This window comes from Lichenostomus cassidix, chromosome 1Ab (genome assembly GCF_008360975.1).
Source record: "Lichenostomus cassidix isolate B80296 chromosome 1Ab, HeHo_3.0, whole genome shotgun sequence".
Lineage (NCBI taxonomy): Eukaryota > Metazoa > Chordata > Aves > Passeriformes > Meliphagidae > Lichenostomus > Lichenostomus cassidix.
The window spans coordinates 11342018-11358151 of record NC_139481.1 but is presented as its reverse complement, the minus strand read 5'-3'; the positions used below and the strand labels follow the sequence as shown (position 1 = coordinate 11358151).

Here is a 16134-nt window from a genome sequence, read left to right as displayed (position 1 = left end):
CTGTGAAAGGAGGTGTCTTCCCAAATGCCAGCATCTACTTCTCTGTAAGTTGGAAAGATTTTCTCTGCATTCCCCTTTGCCAAGGGTCATGTCCAAGTATGTTGAAAAAAAACCCCAAGTATTTTGAAAGGCTAGGAGGACTGGGAATCATCACCCTGAAAAGGCTGAGAGAACTGGGATTGCTCGGCCTGGAGAAGAGAAGGCTTTGGGGTGACCTCATTGTGGCCTTCCAGTGCCTGAAGGGAGCCTACAGGAAAGATGGAGAGAGACCATTGACAAGGGCCTGGAGTGACAGGAAAAGGGGGAATGGCTTCACACTGACAAAGAGTAGGGTTAGATTGGATATGAGGAAGAAATTCTTCCTTGTGAGGGTGGTGAGACCCTGGCACATTTAAATATGTCAGGCATAGGATAGGACATTCTTGGGAATTCTTGTTTTTTCCACTGTGAGGCAACCACTAAGGATAGATGCCTGATGTTAAAGCAGCTGGAGTTTAGACGGGAAAAATGCCACCAAGGCTGCTAAATAAAGCCCAGGCTGTTGTTTTGTTTTGTTTTAATTATAAAGGAGAATCAGGCAGCTTAATGTTATGCAGATAGAGAAAGAAAATTGGTTTGTACCAGTGAAGTGCTTACCAGTTGCAGTGGTTTTATTTTGTTCAGCTGTTTTCAGTTCCTCTTTCACACAACAGTAAAATACCTTTTGCATGAAATTCGTCATGACATTTGTCTAAAAATGGGCGAACTTTGGAGAGAGAGAGGTAGCGAGCCTTCCTTATGGCCATCAGCTGGTTGCAAAATGATTCTTGTCATACCCACTTTTGAAATCTTTTTAGGATTGTGACCCAGAGATGGACCTTTTTGCTGTGAATCACTGCAGGAAAAAATAGAATAAACACTTGTTCTTATTTTTTTAATAATGATTTTTATGAATGTGATTTGGGGTAAACCCAAAGCATTTAATTTCTCTTAAAAGAACATACTGAAAGGAAAAATTGAAGCATTTGGTTTCAAAAGTATTAAACATTCTATTGTTTTCAGAAGATATATTTAACATTAACAATGGGGCTTTTTCTGCATTGGTAGCAGAAATTCTTTGTTTATATTAGAAAATAATTTTGGACTCATAAAAGTTTTGTAAAATATTTTTCAACTCTTTTATAGATCAGAAAATATCTCCCAATTAAGTCTGGATAGTTAGCAAGCTCATTAGATCCACAAAAATCCACATTTGTTTGACTGTAAAGCACTTCCACTGAAGCCATGGAACAGAGAGTTTGAGAGAAAGACATGCTAGTTACTGTAAATGGCATTTGGGTGAAGTTTTCTATTTGAAATCTTCTTTCTAAGCCTCTCACATCATTGGGTTTTGTCTTTATCTTCCTCTTCACTGCAACCATAAAAACACATTATCTGAGTAGTGTCCAGTGAGTGAAAAACTAGCTGAAAATGCTTGTTTTCTCAAAGGAGGGATCCTTTTCCAACTGTTTACTTCATTCATCTTTCACATTGTATATTTCATTTTAAATATTTTATTTATTTCGGAGTAGCTGATTCACAGACTACTTCTCTTTGGATTTGGATCTTCTAATGAATGAGTGCAACAGATATTTCAAAACAGAAGGAAAACAAAAGCTATATTTCCAAACTGAGCATCTGAGTTAGAGGAAAATTGTTTGGAGTATTCAGAAAGCCCAAATTCACAGACAAGTTCAAGAAAAAGGAAGAATTTTAGAGGAGATACTGCAAAATTTAACAGAAGCTGTAAGTAGGTTTTGAAATAAGCACTGAAAGGAACAGGGATGGGAGTAAAAAATATCAGGAAATCTTTATCTTCTCTGTTATGTCTCCAAAGTTGAGCACTGCAGCTAAACTTTTCAATGAAGAATTTAACAGTCTTACTGTTGTCAATGACAGAGAATGGACCTCAAATGCCACCTCTAGACATGTGACTCAAATGACCTGGACATCACAGTAAGAAAGGGGGTTGCTTAAGCAACATCCAAAAAAAAGCTGCTGTCATGTCCCGCTGTATTCCCACATCCCTCAAGTCAGATCTGAGCATGACAGGGTTTTTTGTCACAACAGTATAGTAATACAAACTAAAGAAAAATATGAAAGCATACAGCCACATTTATAATGCTCATTTCAAGGACACTATTTTGATGTCATTGATGATTTCTTATAGTGTTTTTCCATCAAAGAGTTGGGAAGATATAAATCTCAAGATTTTCTTGCGTTTGAAGAGCATTATTCAAAATCCTTCTCAATTCTGTCTCTCATTTGTCATAATAAAAAAGATCTAGTGTGGGAGATAAAATTTTCTATTTGCCTAATATAAGACAGTGTTTTGGCAAAAACTGTGTCTAGCAAATTCAGACTGTTTGGATAATCTTAGTCGTTCTCTCTTGGAAGAGTTTTATATTGGTGTTGACTGACTTAAACACTTAGCCAACCCAAACTGGTATTTGAAGTCAGAGATTTTGCAAAAATAAGCTTTGCCAAACCTCACAATCATGCAAATGCTCAAGATTCCAGAACTCTGCATATTTAGAAACTGTTATGTTATTTTTAGGTGACTTCCAATTGCACATGGTTAGTGTGTGGATCGCTTTTTAATTTGTGTGCAGCTTGTGATGTATGGCAAATACATGTGTCTGTGTGTGTGTGTGGTTGATGGGAAAGAATGGAAGAGATTTTCCAATGAAACAGTTCCATTACAGATGGACATGACATGCTTCATGACTGCCTTTGGTTCTGATGAGACAGTACAACTCTTTAAAAGCTGAAGATTTACCAAATCTGTTTTCTTGATTAGTTCCAGAGCCTCATCTGACTCAACTGACCCCAAAAGATTCTTCACCTGTGACTTGAGGCTGCACAATGTAAGTATTGGACAACAGCTTGGCATGTTAAAAATTTCCCCTCCTTCTGTCTTTCTTGGTCATGGCCTTACTGATTTTGGGATTGCACAGGCTAAAAGATGGACATGACTGATCTTGGAAACATGGAAACAGAGCTGGAAAAAGTAGAAGTGAAGTGAAGGGTGTTATAAGGAAAATGCTGTCAGATGTTGCCCATTCCCTGAGCTAGAAGTTAGGAAGCCAAACACAGACTAGTGCTAATGAATTGCAACATAATAATTAACACAGATATTTAATTATTAACCCAGACATACAGGGCCATTGTGCCATTCATACAAACCCACATTAAAATATCTTTAATTTACTGAAGATATTTACTGCTTCCCAGCATAGTTTTGTGGGAAATACACAATACAACAGAGAAATAATGGGTATACATTTAAATTCAGAAAAGCGTGGCTAAGTGCTCAGAAATTGCAATACATTACTGTTATCTCCAGTATTAAGTTATGCAGCATCTCAGTATCACATAAAAGGATTTGTAAGGGGAGCTGGAGCCCACTTTAAGTTTCCCCCATGGTATCTGCACTATCCTTGTCAAATGGAGTTCAAAAGCACCAACTCAGTGTGGTATTGCACCTTCCTTCTTCAAACAGCACCGGCCCACGCAGTCAGCACTCCCTCAAGACGCAGCAGAATCTGCTGATCAGTGTAGGCAATATTCAACAGGAAAGAGGGGCACTATTTTTATGGTAAAATTTGTGGGAATAGTGCTATCATGTGCTTGTCACTCCAGAAAACCAGCAATAGAAATTTTAAAAGTTGATTGAACTGGATGGATGTTTTCTACATTCAGTCCGTGTTACAATTGGTAAATTAGTAATGCAATTCCCAAATAGGAAAAAAAACCACCCCTGAATTAGAAAAAAAAAATTAAGACCTGGTGGAGCTGAAAAAGCACAGAACACTTTTGGTTGTCCAGAGAAGCTATGGCTGCCCCATGCCTGGAAATGTCCAAGACCAGGTTTGATGGGGCCCTGAGCAATCTGGGACAGTGGAAGGTGTCCCTGCCTTTGGCAGGCTTTTGAAACGAGATGATCTCTAACATCCATTCCAACCCATTCCACCTTTTGGAGATGTGAAATGGCTTCCTGACTTTGCTGTGACAGTAGCCCACCTTTTATACTCTCAAACAAACAAGTTGACATAATTTCTAGTTTCATTCCCCTGTTGGATTTCTCCCAAAGCTTGGCCAGGGCTCAAGGGGGAGCCATGGGAGTTGTCTTTGATCCTGTACCCCTCCCTAATTAGACCAGATGTGGCCTTATCCACTTTCTATACAGGGGGAGGTAAATACATGTTTTGCAAATAAATGAACACATATAATAATAGTTCATTAATGATTAAAAAAATACATATATAAACATCTGGTTGGAAGATTCATCTGGAGGCCAACTTTGGCTCAGGGCCTGTTGATCAGGCCTGAGTCTAAGCCTATTGTTTAGACCTCAGTACTTCAGCTGCCTGTCACAGAATTTCTGGACACCTCTCCCTGTCAGATCTGAGGGCCCCTGAAAACCTTCCTTTGACTGCAGTACAAACTTCTGAGTCATCAACCACCACAGAAGCCACTTAATTTCCTCCTCTTTCTCTCACACAGCTGGTGTTTGCTTGGCTTCTCTGGGCCTCTGATAATGGGAAATAAGGCACAGAATACCAGGACACATTACTGGCCCTTTGAAAAAGCCTCTGCTGTTACCACTGGCAGCAGAAAATGTTCCAGATCTGATGGCCCTGAAAGGATATGTCCGTAATAGAAAAGTGTCTCCCTTTGGAAGAAATAGGTTCAATGGGCATTGGTCTTTCTTTTATTTAAAAACCACTCAGCTTTCTACTATGGTTTCCTCTAAATCAGAAAAGAAATGTCTTATAGTGAAGACAATACTGTAATCATAGAACCATGGAATGCTTTGGGTTGGAAGGGTGTTGCAGTAGCCCTTGCCGAGCTGTCCACCCTGGGTCTGCCAACAAGTCTGTGGGCCCCAGAAGAGTCCTGGGAAGAGAATTATGTCTAGCTCACGGTGACTAAGTGAGTCACTCCCAAGATGCTCCAGGGCTCAACTCATGAATATGCACCTTTTGGGTGTTTGGTTGGCTACCCACCTCTCCTCCTCTTCATCCCCTTATATGGATCCTTTCTAGAATGTTCGCCTTTGTTCCAATGTAGAGTCTACAACGATTGGTTCAGTTTAATGTCTCTCCCTCCCTGTAAATAGCCTACTGGATGTTTCCCTTGTCATTCTTCTGTATATGTATCCCCATTGGCCTGTGAGCCAAAAACTCGTCCCTTCTCAGTGTCCATTATAACCCGTTGAACAACCCCCTCTCAGTGTCCGTTATAACCCATTGAACAACCCCCTCTCAGTGTCCATTATAACCCGTTACACAACCCTTCTCGAGGCTCTTCTGCAGACGCCTTCAGCCCTTCTCCACTCTCCCGTCCTTCTCCTGATCCTACAATAAACCCTCTGGAGTCCTTCCAAAAGAGCCTGCATCTCTTGATTCACCGCGCTTGTGCCTCAGACTGCTGTGTCTCTCCGGGAAGCTCCGCGCTTCCAACGGACTACCTTGCGAGCCCCTGCAGAGCAGTGTCAGGACTGACCTTCTCGAACCTGCTCTCGTCCGTGACAGAAGGGAACATAAATCTCATCTTGTTCCACCTTCCCTGGCATAGGCAAGGACACCTTCCACTATCCCAGGTTGCTCAGAGCCCCACCCAACCTGGCCTTGGACACTTCCAGGGATGGGGCAGCCACAGTTTCTCTGGGCAACCTGTGCCAGGGCCTCACCACCCTCACAGGGAACAATTTCTTCCTGATACCAAATCTAAACCTACTCTCTGTCAGTTTGAAGCCATTCCCCCTTGTCCTGTCATTCCAGGCCCTAGTAAAGAGTGTCTCTCCATGTGTCTTTCCTGTAGGCTCCCTTCAGGCACTGGAAGGCCGCTGTCAGAGGCTGGGGCATTGGAATTTTTTCTCCATCCCTGTTACTAAACAACAAATATCTGGGTGATTAGAGCCATCAAATCTTTTATAAGAGACAAAAGGGTGTGCTAGGTGGGGCAAGGGGAGGAGAGCCAGCCGGCCGTTGGGACTGGCACTCGTTCATGGGACACCAGGAGGAAAGGGACTGCTCTTTGCTTCTGGCTGCGACTGCGGGAGATCCAACTGTGCTCTGTCTTCTCCTTCTGGCTGAGTGAGCTTTGATTCAACCTTTTTCCCACTGGGCGTGCACGTTTTCCCGGCTGTGTTTTTTTGCAGCAGCTGTGGGGGAGTCTGGCTGTCCCTGCCACCCACCCCGCTTTCACCACACGAGACCGCAGCGTCTGCTGTGACTGCACAGTCCCTGTCACCTCGCTGGCCAGCCCGGGAGAGCCAGCCCCCTGCCCCTGCCGCCCCGCTCGCCGCTCCGAGCTGCCTATCTGCTTCTCAGCCCTCCGCCATTACCAGCTGCCCTGCCCAGCTGGGAGCTCAACAGCGCCCCTGCTGCTTGTGACCGTGATTACACCAAATGGGAAAGTGCTTGGCAGCTCAAAGGACATCTGTTACTGTTTTTTCTCTGGTTCTATTTGTTGTTGTTATTCTTGTTATTGCTTGTTTACTCTTCTGTAGATACTAGTAAAGAACTGTTATTCCTTTTCCCATACCTCTGCCTGAAAGCCCTTGATTTCAAAATTAAAATAATTCGGAGGGAAGGGAAATCACATTCTCTGTTCTAAGGGAGGGTTCCAACTCTCTTAGCAGGTGCCTGTCTTTCAAACCAAGACAGCCACAATTAAATCACCCCAAAGCTTCTCTTCTCCAGGCTGAAAAACCTCATTCTCTCAGCCTTTCCTCACAGCAGAGGTGCTGCAGCCTCCCCACACTTTGGTGGCCTCCACTGGACTCTTTCCAACAGTTCCATATCCTTCCTGTACTGGGGACCCTGGAGAGAAAAGAGGTCACCCCTCAGTCTCCTTTTCTCCAAACTAGACAAACCAGGAGTCCTCAGCCACTCTGCAAAGGACATTGCTTCCAGGCCTTCCACCAGCTTTGTTCCCTTCTTCTGGACCTCCATTCAAGGACCTTCACATCTTTCTTAAATTGTAGTGCCCTGGGCTGGTTTTGGCTGGGATAGAGTTAATTTCCTTCACAGCAACTGGCATGGGCTACATTTTGAAATCATGGTGGGAACAATGTTGGGAACACAGGGATGTTTTAATCCTTGCTAAGCAGAGATTAAACAGAATGAGAACCCTCTGCTTGTCATTCCACCCTGCCACTGAGGGAGCTGGGACTGCACAAGGAGTTGGGAGGGGACACAGCTCACCCCAGCTGCCTAGAGGGATATTACAAACCTGGAAACCCAAGGGGTTGTCTTGTTTACGCTGCATTATTCCAGCTGCTGCCTTTGCATATTAAGCACCTTTTGCACTTCCCAAAACAGGCTGGACCAATCCCCCTTGTGAATGCCCATTCACCACCAGAATTCAGCTACAGAGAAGCAGACCATGTCTGGGAGCTGCACAAAGGCTACATTGCTCAGGACACAGCGGGACAGCCTGGTGCTGCTTCCCAAGAGCTACAGCCACAGGCCCACCCCAGTTGTGGCAGGGTCCTGTTCCTACAGTGCTGTGGGCATTTCCTGATGGGTCAGGGCAATGTGTTATGTTCCAGAAGGGCTTTTGGGAGCACAGCCTTCTGGAGTGCACAGGGCTGCTGTCCTGAAGTGCCTGGGTATCCCCAGAGAGCTCCACTCTGCTGCCTGGGGTGACTGCTGGACCTCTGTACATTTCCTCTCCTTTCCATTGCATAGAATAAAGCTTTTATTTTCAAAACACAAAGGACTGTCTGTGTGTGGATGTATGAAGCTTTGGGAACTCAAGACACTGCTAATGCCAGAACAACTTCCCAACACAGGTGACCACAGGAAGGCCATGAACTTACATTTCACCATGTTACTGACATAAAACAATCTGCCATCAAAAGATGAGTTAGATGTCTCTTCTCATTACAAGTTTATGCATGACCAGAAGAATCAAAAACTTCCTCCTGAAGGTTAGAGAACGCAGGGAGATCTGAGTTGTACCCAGCCCAGAGTGCCACTGTAAGAACAGCAGAGGGAAGAAAAAAGGAGAAGTGAGAACAAGAATGACAGAAAATGTACTTTATGCTGACTTGAACTTGCCTGAATCAACCAAACCCAGAATCCTGAACGTCACTGATGTCCAAGGTAGGTCCATTGGTAAGCACTGACTTTCTTTGCATTCTCCAGTCTCTCTCCCACATGCTTAGAGAGCGTTCCTTGGAGCACCAAAGCCCCAAAGAACACAAGAGAAACATGAGGGCCAGTGCTAAAAAACGTGCAGGTGAGTGTTCAGATAGGGTTGATTATATTTACAAAGGGGAGTTGTTATGAAGTCTACTTTTTTCTTGCTAAGGTGCAAGTGTGAGGGAGCATCTCTGGTGTGATATCAAGAGTAGTTTTATCCATTTTGGAGACTGTTCCTGAGCTGAGCATCAACTGCTCCTGCTCCAGGCCTGTTGTCCCTCAGCAGACTGGGATTCCTGCAGCAAACTCCTCAGGATGGAGTGGCTGCTGTTGCTGGTGTTTGCAGCAGTCTCCTGCAAAGCTGTTCCTTCTCCCTGAGCACAGCAGGCATTGCCTGGGGGCTTTTCCTTCTGCTCTGTCGGTACAAACTTCTTTTTTAATGCACCAGTGTGAAATGTTTCATGGACAGGTTTAGTTTAATTAAGTATCAAAGACTTTCCGAAATTCTAACCTAGGATTTATCTTTTTTAATGCACTAAAAATAATAGCATGAACTTTTGCACTGCTTTTGCAATATCTGCAGAGAAGTACTTCCTAAAAAATAACAGACTTCATACACTGTGTGTCTGTATTTAATTTTCATTTTTCTTCCCTTTCTTTCTAACTTTCCTTTCACTCTGACAGAAATAATTTCTCCCATCCAGTGCTTGTCTTTTGCACATGGTGTGAACCCTTTGCATCTCTTTTCAGATGGGTGGTTATTAACACCCCAGGAAACAGGGGTTTATTACCCCTTTCAACAGATGAATTCACAGCTCAATTGATCACAATAGATGCCACCTGATTAAAAGTTCCATTTTCATTAGAATTCAACCCATGTATTCCTATTCAAAATTTTTATAGACTTCTAATAACATTTTTATGTTTCTCGTGCATTTTGGGGAAACCTCTACCAACTCTTCTATGTGTTCAAATAATTTATGCACAAGATTTCCCAGATATTGTCTCCATTTTCTGAAAAAAGCTCAAAACCCTGGCTTCAGTTTTAGCTCTGTACAGTAATAGAACCAAGGGGGCTCAGTGTTGTATATCATGATGACTTTGAGACTTTCATAGCATTGTAACATCCAATGTTTTACTTTCTATCCACTTTTTATCTCCCTCTGACCTTTCTTTCTTCTCCGCGTGTATTCTTCCCTACTGGTTTTTATTTATTACCTGCTGATGTTAGAATAGTTTTCACTATTCATGTTATCTTGTGAATTATGGTAAGATCTCTAAGCCCTCCAAATGTAACTTGATCTGCACTTCTGATGCCTTGATGTTTCACTCATTCTCACCGTTCCTGTCTGGATAAACAACCTTAGACAATCCCTGGCACTTGCCTCCCCTTTTGTCTGGATTGACAATGCATGTGTGTGGGCCCCTGTCCCCTCTGGTATTGTCTGCCCTGAAAAGAAACCAGATCTGTTCCTGCCTGTAGCAAGTGCTCCAAGCGTGAAAGTGTCATTATGGAATATACACTCACAGAATATTCTGAGCTGGAAGGGAGTAATGAGAATCTTCCAGTCCAACACTTCTTGAACTCTGTCAGGCTTGGAGCCATGACTACTTTCCTGGGGAGCCTGTTCCAGTGTCCAGCCACCCTCTGGTGGAAGAACCTTTTCCTGATATTCAACCTAACCCTGCCCTGACACAGCTCCAACCGTTCCCTCAGGTCCTGTGCCTGGTCACCAGAGAGCAGAGATCAGTGCCTATAATGGAGAAAAATATTTTGCCATAGTTAAACACAGTCACATGAACCAGTTGTTGTCAATATTTGTGTTCAACATTTCTCACAATTTCAGTCATTTTTGTTTCATTTAAGCTGATTCTCAGCTCTCTCCGTGCTCTGTTCTTGTTCCCTGGGCTCAGGTTGTACCTATGCAGAGATGAAAGTGAAACCCCAAGACACAAACCCTGCAACAAAGTGCAAATCATCTAGTGAGTTTAACTGTCTGATCAATTGATGTGAATTTAAACACGGAGGGGAGAGGGGGCTGATTGTGATGTCCCAAACATGCAGTGGGGTCTGCATGTTTATGGTCCCCACAAACCTGTGTAGGGACAGGAGGAGACAATTGTCTGCTTTCCACAATTCAGAGCAGGGGCAGCCGAGGTGTTACATTCTGTGTCCCTAAACGCTCATTGGCTTCCCGGGCAAAGGAATCTAAGGATATGATGGGCCACACCCCAACACCCCCAGGCCCAGCCTCCTGTCCCCAGCAGCAGTGAAAAGTGAAGAGTGGAGATGAGGAAGCAGAGGGAGAATGTTGATTGCTAAGAGGACTCTCCTCCTTTTCACCTCTCCTCACACCCATGGCAGGTTAGGATCTGATCAGTTCCCTGAGCACAGGGGTCCAGAGCCAGCGGGGAAGCCTGGCTCCAGCATGGAATCTGGAAGGCCCCAGATTTCCAGTGTGAGCCCAGAAAGGGCATCTTGGAATGCAGAGGAAAGGTTCTTCTGCCCAGCTGTTCCCCATATCTTTATGTTTCTGTCCCTATGCAGATAAAAGATGTTTTTCCAGAAGATGTATTTCTGTCCTGGTTGCTGTCCTGGTTGTGATTGTACTGGTAATAGCACTGTCTCAGATACTCCCGTGTAAGTCCTATTAAAATTGTAACAATGGGAATTAATTTGTGACTCTCTCCCACTGACTGATGCCCAGGCCATGATATCCAAAGCCAGGAGAAACAGAAGTCTGGTTTGAAGGCAAAAGACAGCAGTTTTTAGCCAACTATGGCTGTATGAGGAAATCTGTAAGAGAGTCGAGGGGTTTGAAAGTTTCAATTTCCAAGAGATAAAAAATACAAAACCCAAAAGAAAACATGATGAAGTTCAAATGATAAATGATTTATTATACAAATGTTTTGAAGAAACCAGTCAAGATTTTATAATGGCTATAAATAATATCATTGCTATCCATGAGAATACTACATGGTGATGATGTTCTATCATGACACCAAGATGTCCATAACACCATGTCCTAGGTTGCAATATAGATGTATTTAAGTATTCTATTACCACCAGCTGTGGGCCGTTAGCTGCTATCACCTGCTAATGACCCACCCCCAGATGACAGGCAATGGGCCATCAGGGACCCACCCCATGACTCATGGACTTATCTCATCCCATTGTGGGATGCCCTGCCCAGGAGGGAGGAGCCAGGTGTTCCCACCTGGATATAACCTGGCCTTGGAACTGCCTGAGCTAGCCCTGTCTACTGGGTTCCCAGAGGACAAGAGCTACCACTGGACCTTCAGCTGGAGACTAGACCTTCACAGGATCACCGCTTGAACTGAACTACTTCAGTTGGACTGCTACCACCACCCTAACCGGGTGTCAGTTTGTGTCTGACTTTGTCAGCGCTTTTCCTTGTATTATTTCACTTATTTTTCATTTCAGTCTGGACTTGTGATCTCCCACTGGTTTGTTTTCAAACCAACACACACCAAAATCTTAAAATAATTATGAATGAAAGCTCATTTGGTATGAAAGTCATACCAAAGTCATAAGGTATGAAAGTCATACCTTAAAGGAGTTTATTTGCACCTTACTCAAACAAAAGCCTTGTGCTCAACCTCTGCATATTATCAAGATCATAGAATATTTTTAGCTACATAAAATGATAAATAATATGTTGTAGAAAAAGATGTTCTTATCTCCATCAGGAAAAAGAATTAATAGATCCATTTGGTATTTCCTGTAAAAGTTTTCAAATAATAATTTTTAAATTTCAACTGGTTTTGCTTATTCCTTTCCGTCTTTTCATAGCTGGGAAAGCTTCAGAAGCTTCCACAGCCAATCACTCTCAAGTCCCAGAGTTTGCCACCTGCTCACAGATGCCCATGGTGAAGACATGGCAAAGCCTTTGATCCATGGAACTTAAAAAATAAGGCTGAGGGAGGCAATTAATTCTTCTTTTTCAAGGCAAGGTGTTAATGGCAGATATCTGACACTGCTCTGACATTTATAAAATGTCAAAATTAAAACCAAATTCTAAACCAGCACAAAGTAATAAGGTGTAATTATAATTTAATGCAGCTTTAAGTCTAACACTGAAAGAGGAGTTGTTAGACTTGGATCCAAGTCTGGCTTTAATTATGGTTCCTTTGTGAAATTCAGTACTGCCTTTGGTGACCTGAAAACTTCTACTAAGAAACTTGAAATCTAGATCAAATTTGAGAAACTGAATCAAGGTAGTTTTTAAATTTAGGAGCACAGAGGTTTCACTTATGCTCCAAATAAAAACTTGCATTTTGAGAGGTTTGTACTAAGTTCTAGTTTTGTATGAATTTTCCAAATGGTTTTGTTATGCCAAATACACTGTTATTAGGATATAACTTGTTTAAATGAACTAAAGTGTTGCCTTTTACTCAGTGAAATCTGACCTGACCATTTTATGATTTTCATAGTAGAATCATAAGCAAAGAGGCAGAGTTGTCACTCTGTGTTGTGCAATGGGGGATCCGAGAGGTCCAGCAGAGCTGTGACAGTGTGTGGCACAGAGGTCATTCCTTGCAAGCTGAAATTGTGCTCTTATTTCCAGATGGTCCAATTGCAAACAGCTAACAGGGCTCAAAAAAACCCCATCGCCAAAGAGGCAATAGGTAGGTGATCCTCTGTCATTCCAAAGGGAGTTTCCGAAGCCAGTGGGATTGACTGTTAAGGAGGACAGGAAAGAGACAGTGTCTGGATTTTTTTTCAGAAGGGAAACAAAGAAAGAAAACCTCTCCTATCTCAGGAATACAAACCTTACCCTGGACACTCACAGGATGAACTCAGGGGAAGGGACAGGAAGAACAATCCCTCTGGTGCCCCAGCACTGCAGGGAGCAGGATGGACAATGTACCTGCACTGCTTTTCCAAGGTCCCCCCATTCCCAGCCTTTGAACTCAGTGCAATTCCCTGTTGCTGTTTAGGAGCTGCTGAGCAAAGATGGGAAAGGCTGGGTCATGTTTGCTGTGCATCTCCCCATCTGACTCCTTCCTGGTGATTCTGGGCTGGCATCAGCTCTGGAGTCTGTGGGGGAGCCTTAGTGCTCTGGTGACAATTCTCAGGACAACACAGACATTTCTGTAATTGCCTCTCTACCTCTCTTTTGTCATGGCATCCTTTGGTCAGTATGAACATGGATTTTCCACACCTGTTCTTCTCTCCTGCAGGCTCTCCCCCGCAATGGGAAAAACATGGGAGAAAATGCTACTTCTTTTCTCTAGAGAGGAATCACAAGGATTGGAAAGCATCCTGTGAAGAAATGTTCTGCCATGGGCTCAGACCTGGTGATCATTGATAACAGAGAAGAGCTAGTGAGAGGCAAATCCCTGGGGCAGCTGCTTGGGGGGCTGGGGCTGCCTGGCCAGGTGCTGAGGAGTGACACTTTTGCCTGCTCCTGTCACATGTCCTTGGGTTCTGGGACCTGCTGCCAGCCATGGACATCCCACCCTGGCAATAGGAGCAAAGCCCTGCACAGGGAGAGGCCTCCTAGGGCTTGAAGTCCCGCCCCTGGAAGCATCTGTGCCCAGGGCTGATCCCATGGGAAGGAGCAAACTCCCTGCCTGGCTGGCTGGAGTTTCTCACGGATTTAGCACACAGGCCAAGGAGGTTGAACAGACACTTCTTTGTGAGAGCCATTGTGTGACAAAACCTGAAAAGGCTTTGCCACCTCCATCAGAACAGAAAAGTGTCCCCAGGTAACAAGACACACCTGTCTGACTCCAATGTACAGCTGTAATGGCACCACAGGTGTATTGTTCTATTTTCTTTGTTCATTGAACCCCCATAATGGGAGATGATCTTCAATAAAAATTGAGAAATTCATCCTCTGGAGCTGTGGGAAGAGGTGGGGTGGCTGAATGCACACTGCACTCTCTGTGCTACCTGTTTAGCACTGAGCTTTCTGTGTCTCTGCTGAAGAAAATATTTTAATTTATTCCCATTATTGGCTTCCTTTCCAGAATCACCATATTAAAAGATCAGGAAATAAGTACAGGGTCTCTCTAAAAGGGAGCAGAAGTGGAAGTGGATAAAATGTGGAACATGACCCAGCCATGTGAGCTCATTCCAGCAAGTCCCTGCCATGCAATGTCTGGGAACAGGAAAAACCCAAAGCAAGAGCAAAGAGCAGAGAGCACAAGGGAGATCAAGGACTGTGGTTTGGGGGAACCTGATTCCTTGAGATCCAAGTGCTTCAGCACCTGCCTGTGACAAGGAAAGGAAGCCTTTCAGTGCCATGGGACACAGTCCTGTCCCATCAGGAAGGCAGGAGAGAACGCAGCTGTAGTTCTGCTGGGGAAGGAAGGATCTGACTGGATGGAGTTCCCTGGGGAAAGGAAGGAGGGAGGAGGCAGGGGCAAGAGAGAGGGTGATGTCATCACCATTGTCTGGAGGGAAAATCACCATTGGCAAAAGCAGGGGAAGGTCTCTGGATGGGAAAGCATTACCCAGAAACTTTTGTGGAGATGTGGGGAACAAAAGCGGGGAATGGGAGGGCAGCTCCCACCAGGCAGTTCTGGATCCCAGTGACAGTAACAGAGCCTAGCAGCCAGGCCAGGTGCCACTCTGCCTTTCACTGTATCCTATCCAGCTATGGCAGGGATGAAACTCAATCTGACCTCTTCTCCCTCTTCGGGTTTCAAATAAAGCGTACAGAACAGCGTGACTATCTCTGCACAGTCATTGGAGATGTCAAAGTTGCAACTGCATCTTGCAGTAGAACTCCATCAACACAAAATCTGTGTGAAAAAGCGGCGACAGTTTCAGCAAGGCTTCAGAAGGACAACTAAAGACAACAGGTTCAGGCAGGAATGTCATTCCCAGTTTCCTGTAGGAAGGGTAGACAGGAATTTTCTCATTTCTCTTTAGCTGCCCAATCTCTGCTCCAAGGAACTCCTGCAGCCTCCCTCCAGACACGAGACTGAACTCAGCCCACTCTTTCCCCGATGGTGTCCGAGCTTGGATGCATCCACTCTGGAAGATTCCACTGACACACAGGAAGACTGGTTCATGCCAGAGGTGGCACTTCCAGGCAGGCACTGCCAGGGGAAAGGAGTCCAGCCTGGGGACAGGGGTGATCCCAAACAGATCCTGTCTCTCCCAGACACATCCATCCACAGCCCTGTGTTCCCAGCCCTGTCTGGGCCCAAGAAGACCCTTCCCAGCCTGGCCACGCCCTGGCCTTGCCTGCAGCCACAAGAGAAGGGCAGCATTGACTTCTGGTTGGGATCTTGTAGGGAAGTGCAACCTCACTCCTTGCCAGGTCTCATGGCCAGGATGGACAGGACAAAGTCAGGTGTAGGGGTGGATAAACCTTCCCCTGTCCCAGACTGTCTGTTCCAAGAGCACACAGGACACGAGAGCCTGTAGGGGAAATCGGAATCAGCACAGCTCTGGGCACAAAATCAGCCCCAGTCCTGTGCAGTGCAGTGAGGAAGTGTCAGATTTAGGATCTGTCGCTGTTGAGCAGCTAGCAGAGTAATGAAGGCACCAGTTCTCAGTGGCAAGAAGGAATGACCTTTATTGTTTTGATTTCATCACATATATAGAGTTCTCAAAAGTCACCCAGATTGGTCAGTCAGAAGCCTTCCCCCAGGCCTGATTGGCCAGGCCTGCACTGTCCAAGTTCTGGGACACTGTTCCAATAACATCCAAACTTTATCTTTATTTATAAAACACAAGAAGAATTCTCGTGGGAAAAACCTGTGCTAGCCACAAGGATCTGCTGGGAAGCGCACAGGATGGAGACCAGTAGAGTGCAGCAAGGCCTGAAGAACAGAGTCTCAACAGAAGCTGATCTGGACAGAAAACAGGACAATCAAACCCACAGTGGCCTGTGAAGGAGCTGGTGAGAAGTATGAGAGTGACCCACTGGGAATGACAATGCTGTGCTCTGCCCTCTTTTCCTTGGAGATTGATCAAAGG

The 16134-nt window shown here is 44.6% G+C and overlaps 1 pseudogene across 1 annotated transcript; it reads left to right on the top strand.

Moving 5' to 3' along the window:
- Positions 1-7905: 7905 nt before the first annotated feature.
- LOC146442939 (uncharacterized) lies at positions 7906-15544 on the top strand (annotated as a pseudogene). Its single transcript, XR_014849516.1, has 7 exons — positions 7906-8135; positions 10089-10157; positions 10723-10815; positions 11989-12065; positions 12764-12824; positions 13380-13523; positions 14595-15544. The product of XR_014849516.1 is annotated as an uncharacterized LOC146442939 (transcript).
- Positions 15545-16134: the final 590 nt, after the last annotated feature.